The 22,592-nt window shown below is 38.1% G+C and overlaps 1 long non-coding RNA gene across 1 annotated transcript; it reads right to left on the bottom strand.

The window, feature by feature from the left end:
- Positions 1-74: 74 nt before the first annotated feature.
- Positions 75-14,514, bottom strand: LOC309660680. The gene is made up of 3 exons (XR_014263537.1): positions 4,184-14,514; positions 2,904-3,892; positions 75-2,869 (listed from the first exon to the last, which is right to left on the bottom strand). It is a non-coding gene; the product is annotated as an uncharacterized lncRNA (long non-coding RNA).
- Between the last annotated feature and the right edge of the window lie 8,078 nt (positions 14,515-22,592).

The following is a 22,592-nucleotide window of genomic DNA, read 5'->3' as shown; positions in this document are numbered from 1 at the left end:
TGGGGCCCGGCGGTGCCCCCGCCCCCGCGCCCTGCCTCCCTCCCGACGGAGGGTCGCGTCTGTCGGTGGGGGGCTTTGTGTCCTGAAGGCTTCCTCAAAAAGGCCGCACGGGTCCCCCAGAACACAGTCGTTACTGTCGCCGGTGTAGTCCCCATGCTGTGAGCTGTTGCCACAGGATGCTTTGCTGTGAGACTGGCTCTCTCGGGCACTCTTTGCCTCCTGGGATTAGAGGAGAGATAATACATGGGCGTTAAAAAAACCTCTACTACAACGTACAGAACTAAAGAGCAGCTGATCAAAATCTGGGCCAGTTAGGAGACGAGAGTGCTCACAACCAACCGGGGGAACTGAGTCATTCATTCATCAGAAATGCATGAATGTCTACCAAGTGTGATTTTAGGTTCTGAGGGTGGTAACAACGTGTGTCAGACATCTCTCTCTTCTGGCATGTCACACATTGGTCTGTAATTGTGACATTTTTATCTCCCCGAAATAGACAGCATCTCCTGTCTGCATCTCCTGGCAACAGAATTCTCCCTCCCTATGGGAAGCCCTCCTCAGGAGGGCCCTCCTCTCACAAGCTTGTACAACCGAAGAACCTCTCCACCATCCGCAAGCTTCCTCCCTCATCCACATACATTCATCTAAGGATGGGTGTGTGACCAAGACAGGTCAAGCAGAATACTTCTCTGGGGTTATTATATAAAGAAGGACAGATAAGCGTTCTATTTCTTGTGGGGAGGGTTTGCTCTTCCTAGTAGACAGTGAAGCCAAACTGAAGACAAGAGCAAAGATAAGAAGACATAGAGTTGAAGGGGGTGTGTTCTGATGTTACCACCATAGCAAACCAGCTGGTCCCTGGAGCAGCTGGGATTCCTGCTGCTCTGGATTCTGGGATTTACCCCCAGCATCCTCTCAATTTAAGCTAGTAATTTTACTATCTTAAACTAGTAAAAGTTGATTTTCTGTCACTCACAGCTCAGAGTCACAGTATGAGAGGCCACATGCAGGAGGTTTTATTTGGACTTGACATTGCCTAAGGCCAGAGAAAAATTAAGAAAGATTTTCTAGGCCAGAGGGTGGCAAACCGTGGCCCATAGGCCAAATCCAGCCCACTGGATTTGAATGACTGCTTTTTATGTGTTTAAATGATTACATTTAAGTGGTTATAGAAATACAACATAATATTTTCGATTTTGCCTCTTAGGACTCAAATTATAAAATATTTACTCTTGGACCATTTTCAGAAAAGGTTAGACAACCCTATTACTAGGCAGAAAGAACACCCAGTAAATTAAATGTGTAAATAGAAAGGAAGTACTATTAGAAAGGTAGTTTTGTGAGGATTTTTGACTTGCCTGCCTCCTGTGACTTTTTTTTTTAACTTCCTGTGGTCATAGAGAATATTTATAATAGCAGTATTGTCCCCAAAACCCATTGTCTTCACTGCTCTGTCATGCTCTGCCCTCGGAGGCTGACATTTATGAATATATCACCAGGGCTTCCTTGCCCTGTGGCTTCTTCCTTTTGAGTTAGACCAATGCACAGCACTGGCAGAAGATCGAAAAAGGGAGGAGAGAAATATCAGGGTGTGTATTACACTCCTTTCCTTTATGCTAGGCCAAAATTTTGGTCATACTGTGTCCCTCTGACTACAATGCCTGTCTAGAGCCCTCCTTCCCATTGTTCCAGCTCTCATGGGTCTCTAATAATACCATTTCTTTCCAGTGCCCCTTCAGGCCTAGGATAGTAATGGCTTCACTACTGTTCCCCTAACCATACCCACGCCTTTGTAAGTAGTCCCTGCATTTTATTCTTTCCAGTTAAACCATTTTGTGTGTGATTTCTGTTTCTTGCCTAGACTCTGACTAATATGGTTAAGATATGCCAAAGGGTCATTGCTTTGTTTTCCTTAAAAATATCTACATTTCTTATGATCTTCATAAGATCATAAGCCATATTCATCTATTCATATGATCTCCACTTCCTAGTCTCTCATTCTTTGTTGAACCTATTCCAATCATACTTTTTAGCCTCACCGCTCCAAAAACAGCTGTTTTTATTAGAATTAACGATGACCTCCATACTGCCAAATCCAGTGGTCAATTCTCAGCCCTCCTCTTATTGGCTAACTATTACCATGTAATAAATATGATTCTATTCATCTTCTTGAAACATTTTTTGTTTTGGTTTTTGTATTTTTGCTTATCTCATTTAGCTCCCAAGACAGTTCTACACCACTAGCCACTTTGTTCAAAAATGATCCAAGCCAATGACAGCTTATTTTGAGGGTTCTTCTGGATGGTGGTACCTGCCAGTTATTGGAGATAGTTATAGGCTAGCAACTCCACCCAAATTGTTTCTACTAGGTTACAAAAAAAGTATGTCCAAATTCATATATATACACGTTTATTAGCAAATAGGTACAAAGTCATAAAACCTGCTCTGAAAACTTAATACAGTCCCAATTCCTTATCCTTTTATAGGCTCTAACTACACAGTCCATAAAAGATTTGTGCAAACACAGACATTATTTTGGAATCTTGCGTTGGGTATCGTTGCACAGATTAACGGCTGAAAGGCTCTCTTGGTTCTTATACCCTCTTCAAACAAGAGTGGGGAATTTCTTTAAAATATTTCAGTCAATCCACATAGCTACACATTTCAAATGCCCCCGATTTTAAATGCATTTCTAATATTCATTAAATTATGCTATAAAAGTTCTGTTATTAATCTAAGATTTAAAAAACTAGCTTAAGTTCTCATAATTTTCTTTAGAGTGTAGCCTTCTGGTAAAATCCTAGGTTACAACACCTGCAGTTTGTGTTCCTAGTTAGGCAACTGACCACCCCTAGAATGTACACCAAAACTAAACACACACACACACACACACACACACACACACACACACACACACACACTCCTATATCACATTCTTTGGGGGTTCCTCCCAATTCCCTAGACCTTTACTTTATTTATTTATTTTTTTGGTGGCCACACCATAAGGCATGCAGAATCTTAGTTCCTGGACCAGGGATCGAACCGGAGCCCCCTGCAGTGGAAGCATGGTGTCCTAACCACTGGACCGCCAGGGAAGTCCCTTCCTAGACCTTTAAATGCTGGAGTGTTTCAGACAGCACTTCAGTTCTCAAACTATTCCTTCCTAACTATTCTTACTACTTTGGGTAATTCATTCAGTCTCTTTGCTTTAATTATTAACTCTCGGGTAAATGAAATATGGAACCATTTTTACTGACAATTAATATGGTTCAACCTAATATTCTGGCAACTCCAAAATTTATATTTTCATCACAAACTCTCCCATGAGTTCCATATTCATGTATCCTACTGCATATGTTTCATATTCATTCAAAGGTTTAATTGGCTGTGGTGTCAAATACTGTTGAAAAAATTAGGGCAACAAGGACTGGAAAAGAGGACTTTTGATTTGACATCTAGGTTATTCACAAGGAAAGAGCAATTGTAGAGTTAAGAGCTGGTAACCAGATTACAAAGTTTAAAAAATGAATGAGGGTGTTTCAGTAAAGATGGTGGATTGAACCTATGTATCTAATTCATTCTCTCCTGAAAACCCACTAAAGCCACACTCCTATTGAAATATCAGTCAATTTTTAATTTTTTTATTGAGTTATAGTTTATGTACAATATTATATAAGTTACAGGTGTACAATGTAGTGATTCACAATTCTTATAGGTTATACTCCGTTTATAGTTATTATAAATATTGGCTATATTCCCCCTGTTGTACAATATATCCTTGTAACTTATTGTATACCTAATAGTTTGTAGCTCTTAATTCCCCACCCCTATGTGGCCCCTCCCCCCCCCCCACTGGTAACCTCTAGATTGTTCTCTATATCTGCAGAATCACCTACATTTTTTCTTTTAACATTTTTTATTTATTTATTTATGGCTGTGTTGGGTCTTCGTTTCTGTGCGAGGGCTTTCTCTAGTTGTGGCAAGCAGGGACCACTCCTCATCGCGGTGCGCGGGCCTCTCTTGCTGCAGAGCACAGGCTCCAGACGCGCAAGCTCAGCAATTGTGTCTCACGGGCCCAGCCGCTCCATGGCATGTGGGATCTTCCCAGACCAGGGCTCGAACCCGTGTGCCCTGCATTGGCAGGCAGATTCTCAACCACTGCGCCACCAGGGGAGCCCATCACCTACATTTTATAATACGTGTCAGAGAATGTCACTCCTTTGCACTTAAATCTCTAGTGGCATCTCATCTTTAGAATACAATCCAAAGTGCTCACCATAATCTACTAGAATCACCCCTACCACTCTGATTTCATTTCCTTCCTCTTGTACCCTAACTCACTGGCCCTCTCTCACCCTGACATCTTGCCCTTCCTCCTTGATTTTCCTCCTAGGCCGTGCATATTCTTGCGACAGGACCTTTCACTTAACTGGTCCCTCTTCCTGGAAAGCCTTCACCCCACCTGACCCCTTGCCAAACAACCTCATGATGTGCTCCCCCAATTTCATTCAAGTATCTATTCAAACGCCACCGTCTCAGAGAGACATTTCCTGACCTTATCTAAAATAGTAATCCAATCCCTGTCATTCCATATCTTGTCTTTTTTTTCCTCTCCAAGTCAGTTATTCCTGCAGATATTATTTGTTTATATGTTTATTTATTATGTCTGTCCAGTCTAGTAAGAGGATTGGAACTTTGCCTATGTGAATTTTTACTGTATCCTAAGTACATAGAATAGTGTTGGCACATAATAGCTGTTCACAAATATGTATTGAATACATTGTTGAATAAAGCATTTGGTAAAGAAGTATTAAAGCAGATCATGACCGTGCTGATCAAACAATATTTTTTAAAGTAAATTTTTTAAATGTTTTTTCAAAAATGATTTTTAAGAAAAAAATCTAGACCTTACTAGATAGTAGACATCATTAAAAAAAATTTAGAGAAACAACTGGGTTAAAAAGACAGAAATCTCATTTTGCCAAGAGGAAACGTTAGCTTATATACCACCATGTCCAGAAGTCTAACTTTTGTTTACAGGGCATCTATTTGTTACATATAAATACATTTCCAGTGTGAAAAAATAAGGAAAATAAAAAATAAGTATGGATACCACTGTCATTTGGGAGATTTTTCATGACTACCACGAGAGTGCAGGCAAGAGACAGTAATGAAGAAAGTGAGTCTTTATGGAGCCAGAGCAAGGGATTCCCATCCAAGAGACTTGGCAGGGACTAAGGTAGGATGTCAACAGGCTTCATATCCAGGAATATTAAGCACACTGGCATAGGTTCTGACTTGTGCAAGAAGGATCATGATCTAATACAGAGCTAAAGCAAGATTCAGCAGTGTGAGCTATGGAAAAAGGTTTCTAACCTCTGGAGGACAAATACCTTGTATTCTGGAGTTACTTTCTTAAGTTCCACTAATTTATATATATTTATATATATATATATATATATATATATATTAGGAATTATCTGCAAATTGCATAAATTATAAATCTCTCATAAAGCATATTTCTATTTTTTAAATGAACTCAAGTGCATTTGTGATTCATATACAAAAATTTATTTACAAATGTTACTAAGATCAGCATAACTTTCTGTATGTATTTTTTTCAACCAAAGGTGACTAAAAAAAAACTATGTATGGAAGAAGGTCTTAATTAAAAGGAGATCTTCAACCTGGAAAAGATTGGAATCCACTCTTAAAGATGAACCACACAGTCAGTTTTTCTCCAGGAGACCCATAATTTAGGAATCTTCTTTCCACATGTTATTTTCCCCATGATACCTATAACTAAAAGGGCAGGACTATAAATTCAAATTGAGAGAAGGAAACAGGATGAACCTGTGTAACTCAAGCTGTCAGCAGTGTAATGGTCTTAGTAGATTCTTGGGTAAACACATCTAGGGAATTCCTGTCCTATAACACATTTATGAGATTTTTCAATATTTTGCTTGGCTCTATGTGGAGAAGGCTTGAAGTATGAAAGCTGTTCAGTTCTAGAGAGAGCTGTATTAAAGATATAAAAATATGAATGAGAAGTTTACACATTGATTACAGTGGCTACCTCTGAGTGGTGGGAGAAGGGGAAAGAATAAGGGATGCAAGAAACTGTGAATAGTAGATTACATTTGCAAAAATGACCACAATATTGATTCCTATCACACATGCCCTCTTGCACTGTGATGTTGTAGAGCTCCATCAAAACATAGAGTCTAATTCTCCTCGCACTGAATCTGGGCTGAATCTGTTACTACATTGACCAGTAAAACGCAGCAGAAGTAATGTTCTGAAACTTGAAAGCTCTGGCATTAAGAAGACTAGGCAATTTCTGTTTGGATGCTCTGAAAGAAGTAAGGTGCCTTGTAAAAAATCTGACTATCCTAATATCTCCTTGCTGTGAGAAGCTCAACTAACCATGTGGAGAGGCTATCTGTAAGGGAATAAAGATCCCCAGCCTGAACCCCTAGTGGAGCTCCCAATTGACAGCCAACACCAAGAGGATTGCCAAGCATTTTGGATATGGATCTTCAAAACCCAGCTGAGACATTCCAGATGAAGCCAGGTGGGACAGAGGTAAGCTGTCCTCACTGACCTGAGCCAATTTGTTGAATATTGAACAAAGAAATGAATGTTACTATTTAAAGCTAAGAAGCTGTAGAGTGGTATATTACATAGCAATAAATAACCAAAAAAGTATGTTTCAGTTAAATCTGTAAAGTTTCAGTTCTTTGAAAAGCCACATATTTGAGACAAATACGGAAAATGTTGACCTTGGTCTGTGTGCAGTGATATTTTCCATTTTTTTCTTTATGTACAAAATATTACATATTTCATAATTCAAAATTTAAAAGCATATTTATACTTGCACTTCTTGCTAGGATAGAGTAAATAGTTCCAAACATTTCCATCCATAAACAAGTATAAAGCTGGAGAAAATGTACGTGGCAATGTTGACAAGTCCTGGGCTTTAGGGAGTATGATCCCTGAGAGAAGAGAAATACATGAAGTGAGCTCCCATGCTCTTATTAACTTTGTAGCTTGGTACAATTTTCCAACTTTTATAAAGGGAGTGGAGTCCAAGCAGAGTCTCTCTGGGGAGGCATAAAATAGAGTACAGGGCTGCTGATACAATTAGAACTTGTGGGGTAGGGGACTGAAGAAGCAGGAGCTGCACACAGGAGTTCCCAAGTCCTTGGTCAAAGCCTGCACTGCATATCTGCCAGCTGAAACCCTATGAGGCCTAACAGAAAGCAGTTTCCACAGAATGGAGGATGGAATGGCCACTCTAGAGGGCACTAGATGCTGGGAAATGTTCAAGACCCACTCAGAGTGGAGAGACCGCATTAACATGTCTGGTATTCAGGTAAACTACCAAAGAGGCCATAAGTTTTGTGGATAGCCTACTTTCAAAGGATATTCTGTAGCTAACCTAACACAGCCTAAAACCAAGCTTTGACAGAAGAAGAGCTTCTAGCAAAAAACTGCCTGCCGAGACAAAACTCAACAATCATTTTAAAAAAAAAAGGCAATTTAATCCAGACTCCTTACAAAGTATCATTCAAAATATTCAGGAAAAAAAAAAGTTTTCCCCCCCAAAATTACTAGACATGTAAAGGAGTAGGAAAGTGTGATGAATAATCAAGAAAAAAGCAATCAGAGGGGACAAACACCAAGATGACCCAGATGTTAAATTTAGCAGGCAAGGACATAAAGAGCTGTTTTTTAGCTGTTATTAGAAATATTTTTAGGGACTTAAAGCAAGATATGTGGTCACAATGAATAAACGACTAGAAACTCTCAACGAAATAGAAATTACACAAAAAACAGTGAACAGATATAGAATTTTGGCAGATAAAACCCAAAAACATAAATGGAAATCCTAGAAACAAAAAGTACAATATGAAGTGAAAAAAAATCACTGATGGACTTAATAATATTTTGGAGATGGCACATACAGACTCAGTGAACTTGACAGCAGATGAATAGAAATTATTTCATATGAAAAAACAGAAAGCAGATTTTTTTAAAAAAGAGCCTCAGGTACCAGTGGAATAATACCATACTGTTTATAACACAGGTACATGAGGACCCAGGAGAGGAGAGAAAGATAATGAGGCAGGAAAAAAAACCAACTCTTGAGAAAATAATGGTTGAAAGTTTCCCAGATTTTATTTCAAAACCTCAGTCTACAGGTGCAAGAAGCTCAGGAAACCCCAAGAAGGAGAAATACAAAGAAAAAGCACTTAGACCACTCTAGTCAAAATGGACAACAACCACAGAGGAACAGAAAATCTTCAAAGCATCTAAAGAAAAATGGCATATTTTATATAAGGGAAAAGTTATATAAATGTTGCCTGACTTTTAAGCAGAGACAATACAGGCCAGAAAATAATAAAATTACAACTGTAAAGTGATAACAACAACAAATACCTGTTAAATGAGTATTCAATACCTTACAAAACTGTCCTTCAAAAATAAAAATAAAATAAAGATACTTTCTGAAAAATGAAAGCTCAGAAAATTTGTAACCACCATATCTACACTACAAGAAATACTAAAAGAAGTTCAAGAGGCTGAAGGAAAGGATAACAAATGGAATTTCAGATTTAAAGGAAAGAAAGAAGATCTAAATGTGAGGATAGGTTTTCTGAAGACTAACTTCTTTTCTTTTTTTTCTTTGTTTCCCTAAAAGACAATTTATTGTTTAAAGCAAAAAAAAAAAAAAAAAAAAAAAAAATCATTATAAGGTAGTGTTTATAAAGTGTGTAAAAGTAAGATTCATGACAACAGAAGCACAAAGTAATGGATGCAAAAATGAAATTAAAGTGTTATGAGGTTTAGGTGTGGAAAGACTTGAATAAGCCAGGAGGAGAAAACATGACCCAATTTACTTTATGTGTCTAGCATAGCACTGAATACAAAACCTGATAGAGATATTATATGAAAAGAGCAATATAGACCAATATCCCTGATGAAGTTAGATACAAAATTTCTCAACAAAATATTAGTAAATCAATAGAAATATACAAAAGGAATAACACATAAACACCAATTGAGGCTACTCCCAGGAATGTAAAATTAATTTTATATTTAAAAATCAGTCACTGTTATTCAACAGCTTGATCATCTCAATAGAAATTATCAAAAACAATTTTGACAAAATGGAACAGCAATTAATAATTTTAAGAAAATCAACTCTTACCAGACCAGGAATAGAAGGAAGCTTCCTCAATGTTTTAAAAGGTATTTATGAAAAATAAAGAAGAAAAAAATAAAGAGCTTGGTGAAATATTGCACTGTTTTCTCCTAAGTTGGGAACAGTGAAAGGATATCAATTCTCCCTATTTTTATTCAACATTTTACTGTGCAACACTCCACAGTGAAATAAGAAGGATAGAAAATAAAGTTCACTCAGATTGGAAAAAAGTCAGCTTTATTTATATTTGATTTGATTGTTTACAAAGAAACTATTTAGAAGCAAAGCAACTATTAGAAGTAATACATTTAACAAAGGCATAGAGTACAACGTCAATATACAAAAATCAATTGTATTTTTATATAGTAGCAACAATTAAATAATAAAAAAATTTAAATCAGTTTCCTATAGCATCACCCAAAAAACAAGTAAGAAACAGTATCACATTCCAAAGGAATTGAAGAGATTTGAGCCACCATCAAATATCTAAAAGATGTAGCAATATTAGCCACCAGCATTTTTCTGATCCATTCATTTGTCTGACCTCTGTAAAAACCATGGGTCATGGCGGATGATGGGAGACTGCTGTAACCTTAACCAGCTTATAACTCCAATTATTGCTATCCTGCGAGACATCAAGAACTGGGAAGTGTAAGATTTTACTCCACTTGCAAGCTAATAAGTTAGCCTGTCACAGTTTCTTGGACACTGGCAGAAAATAGGAGATTCCTGGGTTAGAGACAAAAATAGTGTATTATTTACAGAAATAGCAGTAGACAGAGTATCAATATTTGCACCAGTTCCCCAAACCCCAGTTCACACAGGATGATACAAAGACAACCAGGTGATTCCTTCACACTCAATGGGGTGTATTATAGGAAAGGAACCTCAAGCTTAAGGATCCTGAATCTTTTATAATGGGAAGTAAGCCTGGTTGACCTTCGCCTTGATGGGAGATACTGTCTTTCTTATACTGGACTGTAAATACACCTACTGTTGGCTCTCAAAGGGGATGCTTTCTCTATCTTCCAAGGCTGTTTACTATACAATCATCCTTTGAAAGATAGTTTAGAATAAAGAAAGTCGTGCTTTGTGACCACCTGGAGGGATGGGATAGGGACAGTGGGAGGGGGACGAGGGAGGAAGGAGATATGAGGATATATGTATATGTATGGCTGATTCACTTTATTGTGGGGCAGAAGCTAGCACACCATTGTGAAGCAATTTTACTCAATAAAGATGTTAAAAAAAAAAAAGAAAGTCAGTGTCTCTGCTTACAAGTTACGCAGATATGTGGGATACCCATTGAGAATTGACTCCCAATAGCTGATTATTATCTTTATTAACCCAGTCTCTGACATTTGGTGTGCTCTTATCAAATTAACGATCCATTTAGCATAGAAGATCAAGCACGGTTTGCCTTTCCATGGTTATGTTAACTGTAATACTCTTTCGGAATCTAGTCCTCAAGTGTCTTGACCATGATGGTCGTTCTCACATTCTACAGAATATCCCAATGGTCTACTCTATAGATGACATCATTCTAATCATTCTAATTGACCTGGTAAGCAAGAATGAACAAGTATTCTCAATACTTTAGTAAGACACATATACGCCAGAAAGTGGAAAGAAACCCTACAAAGATTCAGGAGTCATGTGTTTTGGGTCTGGTGATCTGGGGCACACTGAGTCCTTCCTTCTAAAGCAATGGTTATCAACCGGGGAAAATTTTTGCCCCCGAGAGACATTTGGCAATGTCTGGAGACATTTTTGGTTTTCAAAAATCAAGGTGAGTGGGTAGCATCTAGTGGGCATCAGGGGTAGAAGTCGGGGAAATAACTAAAGTGGGTAGAAGCCATGGAAGCAACTAAACATGCTGTAACGCACAAGAAAGCCTCCTCCAACAAAGAAGTATTCAACACTAATTCTCAGTAATGGCAAGATTGAGATTGCTTTAAATGAAAGTAATAAATATGATTTTGCCTCTTGCAACTCCTACATGACAAAAAAAGATATAGCACGTGTGAGCCCCTTTAAATTTTGGGGGTAACATTTATAGCAAATGGTAATACTACTGTGACCTTTAACTGTGACTTAGAGGCTGCATGTTTTGCATGTGGCCCTGTACAAGAGAGTGTTCTGTAGTGGGTCCATGTTGCAATTCAAGCTGCCCTGTCACTTGGAACATTTTTTTTTTTTTTTTTTTTTTTTTATTTTTGGCTGTGTTGGGTCTTAGTTTCTGTGAGAGGGCTTTCTCTAGTTGTGGCAAGCGGGGGCCACTCTTCATTGCGGTGCGCGGGCCTCTCACTATCTCTCTTGTTGCAGAGCACAAGCTCCAGACGCGCAGGCTCAGTAGTTGTGGCTCACGGGCCCAGTTGCTCCGCGGCATGTGGGATCTTCCCAGACCAGGGCTCGAACCCGTGTTCCCTGCATTGGCAGGCAGATTGTCAACCACTGTGCCACCAGGGAAGCCCTGGAACATCTTCATGTGGCTCCTCTTTACCTCTATCCCTGGCCCTAGCACTTGCTTCCAATCCACAGAGATTTTAGCAATAGCTCTTGCAATTCCCATGATGATAAAGGTCCAACTATTTCTACTTCTCCCACAAACACAAATGAATGACCCCCTGCATAAGGTACTTGAGGCCGAAATCTCAGTCTCTGTACACCATTGCAGAATCTAATCTGGGAGACAGAGGTTTGGGTGAAGCAGAAGGGAATAGCTTTATTTCTTTGCCAGGCAAAGGGGGACACAGTGGGTTCCTGCCCTCAAAAACTACGTGTCCCCACCTGGGTGGATTTGGTGAAGGGTTTTATAGCAATAGTTTGAGGGTGGGGTTGCTGACAAGATTAAGGTGTGAGCAGGGCCTGTACTCCCTAAATGTCATCTTAGGTGGGCAGTCTCCTAATCTTGATGAGCTTCTCTGGTCCTTTTAATCTTGCCTCAGGTGGTTTCTTGGCTGTTCCTACCTTGAAAGCAACTGTTCGAATCTGCCCTTTGGAACTCAGGGAAGGTCATGGAGGCTGAAGTCTTGCCTACAAGAAATGGGGGACAAAAGGGCCTCTGTGCCCAGGAGCCTCACAAGGCCCCGCTCGGTTTCATACTGATTAACAGGGAGAAACAACTGTCATGGCTTACTGGTGAAATGAAGTTGAGGAGGCTCTAGCTTCCCTACTGGAAACCTCGGGGAATAACACAGCCTGAATAGTCAGGAGAGGGAGTGCTCCATGGAGTAGACCAATAAGATACAAGAGATGAGATGGAGGTAACAGAGAACCCCTCGCCCTACCAATCCACCAAGGACTCCTTTGAGGTGCAGTGATCCCTTGAAGAGAGTCCAGATATATCCTGCAGGACTCAGGTGAGTAATCGGAGACTGTGACCAGCACAGCAACACATTACTCTGTATTTGGTTTCCCTCTTTCCATGCCTTACTTTCCCTTTTCATCTCGTGCTGCTTTGTACCATTCAGGAGGCAAATGATACCTCTAAACCTCTTAGGGTTTTCGGCTGGGACTCAGAATTAAATTGACATAAACAGATTAACAGGAGAAAAACATAAAAGTGAATTTAATATGAGTTTTACATGACAGAGAACCCTCATAAGTAACTGAAGACCCAATGAAGCAGCTAGATTTGAAAGCATATATATACTGAATTGGGCAAAGAGTAGTAAATCGTGAAAATGTGGCAAGGTAGTGGGGCTAGAACTAGGATAGTTCATTGGGTAGAAAAGTGACCAGAAAGATAAGTGTAGTTTAACAAGGTTTATTTTTATAGATTTCTCTCAGTGCTAAGAATGCTACTTTCCTCTTGGTATTAGGAGGGCATGTTCCATAAGTGGGTTTATCTCCTGCCTTCAGGAAGAAAAAGAAGAGGTCACAGTGCCCTTTCACCTGATTTTTTTCAGGTGTTTTTAGCTCAAAATAATCCTTATGTCAAAATGGTATATTTTAAGGTGGCATATTCTGTCACCCTTCAGTACCCTCCAATAAAACATCTGCATATAATTTTGCCTCAGGTTTTCTTTTCTAAAGTACTCAGGCTAAAACACAGTATACTAGAATATGGAGGAAATGTAGTCAGCAAGGCGACTATAAGGATAGGTTGAGGCTAGACTATAGGGATAGGTTGAGGCTAGATATGGAGAGCCTTCAATGTCAAGCTTAGCATTCAAAGCAAGCTCAGGTTCCAAGAATCTATGATTCTGTATTCACACAGAGTGGTCGGAACAGAATTCTGCCTCAATAAATGACTCAGTGCCTGTCCAGGCATTCATTAGCTAATTAAACTGGGAAGTGAAGATTGCTGATTCTTTCTCTTCATGTAATTCCTATGAGTCTCTCGTTCATTTAATTTCATGGGTTGCACCCTCGTTCCTGTCAGTAGCCCATCTCTCATGTGCTGGAGAGGAAAGGTCTGCCAGAGGTGAAGCAAAGCTTCTTTAGGGAATTAGTTAATGAGAAATCTGCAGCAACTACAAGCATGAAATTTCCCCATGTTTACTGGAGGGTACTATTTGGTGCTCAAGCAGCTAAAGAACCCCAAAGCAGGTCTTTTGAACTATGATCAATATCTCCATGGTGCTTTAGGCAATTTCTGAAACTACAAAGGAGTCTAGTGGCTATTGTATGTTTCTGAATTGCATACAAGATAAAACAAGAATAGATATAAACTAACAAAATACGTGACAAGTAGATCCTTGCAGGACATTTGGTCCTGTCCAAAATGTCCATAAGACATTTGATCCATTAGATATTTGGTCTATGCCAAAATGTCCTTATATTTGCAGAACTATTTGATCCTGTCCAAAGCCATTTGGCACGGACCAAATATGCTGATGGATATTTTAGATAGCACCAAATGTCTACTAGCCCAAATAGATTATTTGCAAATTGTAAATGTGCTAGAGTTAAATCATCATTTTACCTAATCTATAGATGATGAAATCAGTGAGCAGGTTGAATATGTCTCTGAAGTTAATTTGTGCTCTTTATGTTTTTACAACAATGTAGTTTTTTCTTTGTCTTATATGGTAAGTGAGGGAAAAGGTAAGCAATACACACATATCTTGTGTTTGTTGAGTTTCTGTACAATGGAGTTTTGAGGTTAAAAACAATATGTGAATATTATATTTTATTAGAGGTGTCTTAATTTGCTTTCTGCAGAAGCATACGTTGAGACAAGGATTCAAGTACAGGTAGTTTATTGGGGAGGAAATGCCAGAAGAGACAGATGGGGAGAGAAGAAGTGAGCATAGGAAGGGAAGAAAGCCGATAGAGTATGTTATCAAGCAAGATACCATTGTGGAGGGAATTTGGGATGATGGCGAAGAACATGCTTCAGAGTTTTCCCAATCAAGGTCAAGAAAGCTAACATAATTATTTTTCAAATCTCTTTCACTGGATGAAGGCTGTTTCAGGAGCTCTACTAGATTTCACTTTAAAGTCATCAGCTAAGTCTCTCTTCTGAAATATATCCTTCACCAGGTTGGACCTAAATGAGTATGTCCCATACTATTCTATGTCTGGCTACACAGAAAACTACAACTCCAGAGGGCTTGGGTGTGGGTCAATCACATGTATATAATACTCCACAGACAATGAACAGTTGTTGATTGTACCATCAGCTTGAAATACTGGGAAGAACAGCGGATGAGGAAGAAGATAAAGAAATCAGGACTCACCAATTATCATGACATTTACAAGTGGTGCATCACAGATTGAACTTAGGCATTCTGAATCTTAGTAATAGGTTCTTACCATTATGGAACACAGCTTCTTGAATGATTTTATCCCTCATGTCTCTTGGATCACTGATGGTTACATGGTTGGGGATAAATTGGTACTTGTGAAAAAACTGTGAGATTTTTTAAAAAAAGAGAATATGTTCCTAGATACTACTGTCCCAGTTCTTGTCTTAAATTTTCCCTCCCCAGAGACATTAATCTGTTCATGGGATGTAAGGGGTGCTTGATGAAGATGTCGCATAACAAAGCTAAGTATGAAGTTGAATCTCAGCAGTCAACAAAATTGATTGTTTCTCCATCCCCCAATTTCCAGGGACTCTTTTCCTCTCCACTCACACTTCCTAGCAAAGCTTCCAGTAGCAGCAATAATTCTGAGTTCATCCTGTTATAGTACTTAGTGGACTTAAGAACAGCTGAGCTAAAAAGTCATACCCAGGCAGGAGTTACAAATTATACAAGTCAGGATAAAAGCTTCATAAATATTGATTCCACCTAATGGTTTGTGTCAAAGGAAGAAATCTCATTATGATAATGGCATTTTCTTCCTAAATCACTGCTCTTTTCACTGAGGTTCTCTAGGTGTATTAAGTTCATCAAGAATTTAGTTAATAAAACTGAATTGTTCAATATCTAACTTCATCCATTACTTACTGTATTGACAACATAGATTTCTCACAGTGAAATCTTGAAAAATATCGTGGTGCGAAATGAAAGGAAATTTGTTGTTGGCAAGGAAGCATTGTGAAACAACCAAGACTGAGCAAAATGGGTTGTCCAAGCAAGCATATTTAAATGACTTTGTTTTCCATTCAACTCTTCAGGTCACCAGTTAGAATGAGACAAATTCTTTTGCTGGTTTGATGAAGGCTTATATAAATTCTTAAATTTGTTTAGCCACCCGAAAAGACTTCCTGGAATCCACCAAAAGGAGAGGAGATTGCTCACTCAAGGAGAGGAAAGTGACATATTGTGGGTAAGCAGAAAGTCACTACTATATAAATGGAAGAAAAGGAATAATAAACTAGGACACACACACACACAAAATAGATTTATTGAGAAAAAAGAGTAACCATTCTAAGTTAAACAAAGCAGTGATGATTTCATAATTTAAATCAATGATTTTTTTGTGAGGCTACTGTGGATCTATTATTGTGTTCAGTATTACACTGGGTCTGAAAATGTATGACAAGAACCTTGAATTATCTTTTCTTTAAGATGATTTTTGCATGCTACAAATAGCTTATAAGAAAGTGTTCATTAGAGAAAGAAGAACAAAAAAACCCCCAAAGTTAGCAGAAGGAAAGAAATCATAAAGATCAGATCAGAAATAAATGAAAAAGAAACGAAGGAAACAAAAGCAAAGATTAATAAAACTAAAAGCTGGTTCTTTGAGAAGATAAACACAATTGATAAACCATTAGCCAGACTCATCAAGAAAAGAAGGGAGAAGACTCAAATCAATAATGTTAGAAATGAAAAAGGAGAAGTAACAACTGACACTGCAGAAATACAAAGGATCATGAGAGATTACTACAAGCAACTATATGTCAATAAAATGGACAGCCTGGAAGAAATAGACAAATTCTAGAAAACCACAAACTTCCGAGACTGAACCAGGAAGAAATAGAAAAAATAAACAGACCAATCACAAGCACTGAAATTGAGACTATCATTTAAAAATTTCCAACAAACAAAAGCCCAGGACCAGATGGCTTCACAGGTGAATTCTATCAAACATTTAGAGAAAAGCTAATACATTTTCTTCTCAGATTCTTCCAAAATACAGCAGAGGGAGGAACACTCCCAAACTCATTCTACGAGGCCACCATCACCCTGATACCAAAACCAGACAAAGATGTCACAAAGAAAGAAAACTACAGACCAATATCACTGATGAACGTAGATGCAAAAATCCTCAACAAAATACTAGCAAACAGAATCCAACAGCACATTAAAAGGATTATACACCATGATCAAGTGGGGTTTATTCCAGGAATGCAAGGATTCTTCAACATACGCAAATCAATCAACGTGATACATCATATTAACAAATTGAAGGAGAAAAACCATATGATCATCTCAATAGATGCAGAGAAAGCTTTCGACAAAATTCAACACCCATTTATGATAAAAGCCCTGCAGAAAGTAGGCACAGAGGGAACTTTCCTCAACATAATAAAGGCCATATATGACAAACCCACAGCCAACATTGTCCTCAATGGTGAAAAACTGAAACCATTTCCACTAAGATCAGGAACAAGACAAGGTTGCCCACTCTCACCACTATTATTCAACATAGTTTTGGAAGTGTTAGCCACAGCAATCAGAGAAGAAAAAGAAATAAAAGGAATCCAAATCGGAAAAGAAGAAGTAAAGTTGTCACTGTTTGCAGATGACATGATACTATACATAGAGAATCCTAAAACTGCCACCAGAAAACTACTAGAGCTAATCAATGAATTTGGTAAAGTAGCAGGATACAAAATTAATGCACAGAAATCTCTTGCATACCTATATACTAATGATGAAAAATCTGAAAGTGAAATTAAGAAAACACTCCCATTTACCATTGCAACAAAAAGAATAAAATATCTAGGAATAAACCTACCTAAGGAGACAAAAGACCTGTATGCAGAAAATTATAAGACACTAATGAAAGATATTAAAGATGATACAAATAGATGGAGAGATATACCATGTTCTTGGATTCGAAGAATCAACATTGTGAAAATGACTCTACTACCCAAAGCAATCTACAGATTCAATGCAATCCGTATCAAACTACCACTGGCATTTTTCACAGAACTAGAACAAAAAATTTCACAATTTGTATGGAGACACAAAAGACCCCGAATAGCCAAAGCAATCTTGAGAACGAAAAATGGAGCTGGAGGAATCAGGCTCCCTGACTTCAGACTATATTACAAAGCTACAGTAATCAAGACAGTTTGGTCCTGGCACAAAAACAGAAATATAGATCAATGGAACAGGATAGAAAGCCCAGAGATAAACCCACACACATATGGTCACCTTATTTTTGATAAAGGAGGCAAGCATATACAGTGGAGAAAAGACAGCCTCTTCAATAAGTGGTGCTGGGAAAATTGGACAGGTACATGTAAAAGTATGAAACTAGAACACTCCCTGACACCATACACAAAAATAAACTCAAAATGGATTAAAGACCTAAGTGTAAGGCCAGACACTATCAAACTCTTAGAGGAAACCATAGGCAGAACACTCTATGACATAAATCACAGCAAGATCCTTTTTTACCCAGCCCCTAGAGAAATGGAAATAAAAACACAAATAAACAAATGGGACCTAATGAAACTTAAAAGCTTTTGCACAGCAAAGGAAACCATAAACAAGACCAAAAGACAACCCTCAGAATGGGAGAAAATATTTGCAAATGAAGCAACTGACAAAGGATTAATCTCCAAGATTTACAAGCAGCTCATGCAGCTCAATAACAAAAAAACAAACAACCCAATCCAAAAATGGGCAGAAGACGTAAATAGACATTTCTCCAAAGAAGACATACAGATGGCCAACAGACACATGAAAGAATGCTCAACATCATTAATCATTAGAGAAATGCAAATGAAAACTACAATGAGGTATCATCTCACACCGGTCAGAATGGCCATCATCAAAAAATCTAGAAACAATAAATGCTGGAGAGGGTGTGGAGAAAAGGGAACACTCTTGCACTGTTGGTGGGAATGTAAATTGATACAGCCACTGTGGAGAACAGTATGGAGGTTCCTTAAAGAACTAAAAATAGAACTACCATACGACCCAGCAATCCCACTACTGGGCATATACCCTGAGAAAACCATCATTCAAAAAGAGTCATGTACCACAATGTTCATCACAGCTCTATTTACAATAGCCAGGACATGGAAGCAACCTAAGTGTCCATCATCGGATGAATGGATAAAGAAGATGTGACACATATATACAATGGAATATTACTCAGCCATAAAAAGAAATGAAATTGAGGTATTTGTAATGAGGTGGATGGAGTTAGAGTCTGTCATACAGAGTGAAGTAAGTCAGAAAAAGAAAAACAAATACAGTATTCTAACACATATATATGGAATCTAAGGAAAAAAAAAAAAAAAAGGTCATGAAGAACCTAGTGGTAAGATGGGAATAAAGACAGAGACCTACTAGAGAATGGACTTGAGGATATGGGGAGGGGGAGGGGTGAGATGTGACAGGGTGAGAGAGTGTCATGGACATATACACTACCAAATGTAAAATAGCTAGCTAGTGGGAAGCAGCCGCATAGCACAGGGAGATCAGCACGGTGCTCTGTGACAGCCTGGGGGCGTGGGATGGGGAGGGTGGGAGGGAGGGAGATGCGGGAGGGAGGAGATATGGGAATGTGTGTATATCTGTAGCTGATTCACTTTGTTATAAAGCAGAAACTAACACACCACTGTGAAGCGATTATACTTCAATAAAGATGTTTAAAAAAAAAAAAGAAAGAAAGAAAACAACAGGCCAATATCACCGATGAACATAGATGCAAAAATCCTCAACAAAGTACTAGCAAACAGAATCCAACAGCACATTAAAAGGATCATACACCATGATCAAGTGGGATTTATCCCAGGAATGCAAGCATTCCTCAATATACACAAATCAATCAATGTGAGACACCATATTAACGAACTGAAGAATAAAAACAATATGATCATCTCAAGAGATGCAGAAAAAGCTTTCAACAAAATTCAACACCCATTTATGTTACAAACCCTCCAGAAAGTAGGCATAGAGGGAACTTACCTCAACATAATAAAGGCCATATATGACAAACACACAGTCAACATCATTCTCAATGGTGAAAAACTGAAAGCATTTCCACTAAGATCAGGAACAAGACAAGGTTGTCCACTCCCACCACTGTTATTCAACATAGTTTTGGAAGTTTTAGCCACAGCAATCAGAGAAGAAAAAGAAATAAAAGGAATCCAAATCGGAAAAGAAGAGGTAAAGTTGTCACTGTTTGCAGATGACATGATACTATACCTAGAGAATCCTAAAGATGCTACCAGAAAAACACTAGAGCTAATCAATGAATTTGGTAAAGTAGCAGGATACAAAATTAATGCACAGAAATTACTTGCATTCCTATACACTAATAATGAAAAATCTGAAAGAGAAATTAAGGAAACACTCCCATTTACCATTGCAACAAAAAGAATAAAATACTTAGGAATAAACCTACCTAAGGAGACAAAAGACCTGTATGCAGAAAACTATAAGACACTGATGAAAGAAACTAAAGATGATACAAACAGATGGAGAGATATACCATGTTCTTGGATTGGAAGAATCAACATTGTGAAAATGACTATACTACCCAAAGCAATCTACAGATTCAATGTAATACTTATTAAACTACCAATGGCATCTTTCACAGAACTAGAACAAAAAAATTCACTATTTGTACGGAGACACAAAAGACCCCGAACAGCCAAAGCAATCTTGAGAAAGAAAAACGGAGCTGGAGGAATCAGGGTCCTGGACTTCAGACTATACTACAAAGCTACAGTAATCAAGACAGTATGGTACTGGCACAAAAACAGAAATATAGATCAATGGAACAGGATAGAAAGCCCAGAGATAAACCCACGCACATATGGTCACCTCATCTTTGATAAAGAAGGCAAGACTATGCAATGGAGAAAAGACAGCCTCTTCAATAAGTGGTGCTGGGAAAACTGGACAGCTACATGCAAAAGAATGAAATTAGAACACTCCCTAACACCATATACAAAAATGGATTAAACTCAAAATGGATTAAAGACCTAAATGTAAGGCCAGACACTATCAAACTCTTAGTGGAAAACATAGGCAGAAAACTCTATGACATAAATCACAGCAAGATCCTTTTTGACCCACCTCCTAGAGAAATGGAAATAAAAACAAAAATAAACAAATGGGATCTAATGAAACTTAAAAGCTTTTGCACAGCAAAGGAAACCATAAACAAGATGAAAAGACAACCCTCAGAATGGGAGAAAATATTTGCAAATGAAGCAACTGACAAAGGATTAATCTCCAAAATTTACAAGCAGCACATGCAGCTCAATATCTAAAAAACAAATAACCCAATCCAAAAATGGGCAGAAGACCTAAATAGACATTTCTCCAAAGAAGATATACAGATTGCCAACAAGCATATGAATGAATGCTCAACATCACTAATCATTAGAGAAATGCAAATCAAAACTACAATGAGGAATCACCTCACACCAGTCAGAATGGCTATCATCAAAAAATCTACAAACAATAAATGCTGGAGAGGGTGTGGAGAAAAGGGAACCCTCTTGCACTGTTGGTGGGAATGTAAATTGATACAGCCACTATGGAGAACAGTATGGAGGTTCCTTAAAGAACTAAAAATAGAACTACCATATGACCCAGCAATCCTCCTACTGGGCATATACCCTGAGAAAACCATAATTCAAAAAGAGTCATGTACCACAATGTTCATCGCAGCTCTATTTACAATAGCCAGGACATGGAAACAACTTAAATGTCCATCGACAGACGAATGGATAAAGAAGGTGTGACACATATATAATGGAATATTACTCAGCCATAATAAGAAACAAAATTGAGTTATTTGTAGTGAGTTGGATGGACCTAGATTCTGTAATGCAGAGTGAAGTAAGTCAGAAAGCGAAAAACAAATACCGTATGCTAATACATATATGGAATCTAAAAAAAAAAAAATGGTTCTGAAGAACCTAGTGGCAGGACGGGAATAAAGATGCAGACGTTGAGAATGGACTTGAGGACATGGGGAGGGGGAAGAGTAAGCTGGGACGAAGTGAGAGAGTGGCATGGACATATATATACTACCAAATGTAAAATAGATAGCTAGTGGGAAGCAGCCGCATAGCACAGGGAGATCAGCTTGGTGCTTTGTGACCACTTAGAGGGGTGGGATAGTGAGGGTGGGAGGGAGACACAAGAGGGAGGAGATATGGGGATATATGTATATGTATAGCTGATTCAATTTGTTATAAAGCAGAAACTAACACACCATTGTAAAGCAATTATACTCCAATAAAGATGTTAAAAAAAAAAAAAAGAGTGTTCAGCAGAATATTGCAACAGAATGTTTAAGGGGAAAGGATCTCAGACATAACTAATCTCAGCATCTTACATGGGGGAGACTGGAGCCCAGAGCTTGGAAGTCCCAGTATTATATTGTAGAGCAAAATGTATTATTTTTTTTTTTCTAAAGTAGGTGACCAAAGCACATTTAACCTGGTTGGATAACAATGCAAATATTTCTTTAAATACATTTTATGATGAATAATGTTTTCTTAAAATTAATTTCTTAGTAAATAGAGATGGTTTAAATAAAGATAATGAATGGTGGTATAATTATTCATTTTAACCAGCATTTATAACCATTATGGAACACAGCTTCTTAATGCTTTTATCCCTCATATCTCTTGGCTCACTGATGGTTACCTGTTTGGGGATAAATAGGTACTTGTGAATTAACTGTGAGATTTTTTTAAAAAGAGAATATGTTCCTAGATACTTCTGTCCAAATTCTTGTCTTAAATTCTCCCTCCTCAGAGAAAATATGTGGAATGCAT

Source organism: Balaenoptera physalus (assembly GCF_965194825.1).
Source record: "Balaenoptera physalus genome assembly, chromosome: 4".
In the NCBI taxonomy this organism is placed as follows: domain Eukaryota; kingdom Metazoa; phylum Chordata; class Mammalia; order Artiodactyla; family Balaenopteridae; genus Balaenoptera; species Balaenoptera physalus.
This window is presented reverse-complemented; position numbering and strand designations above follow the sequence as displayed.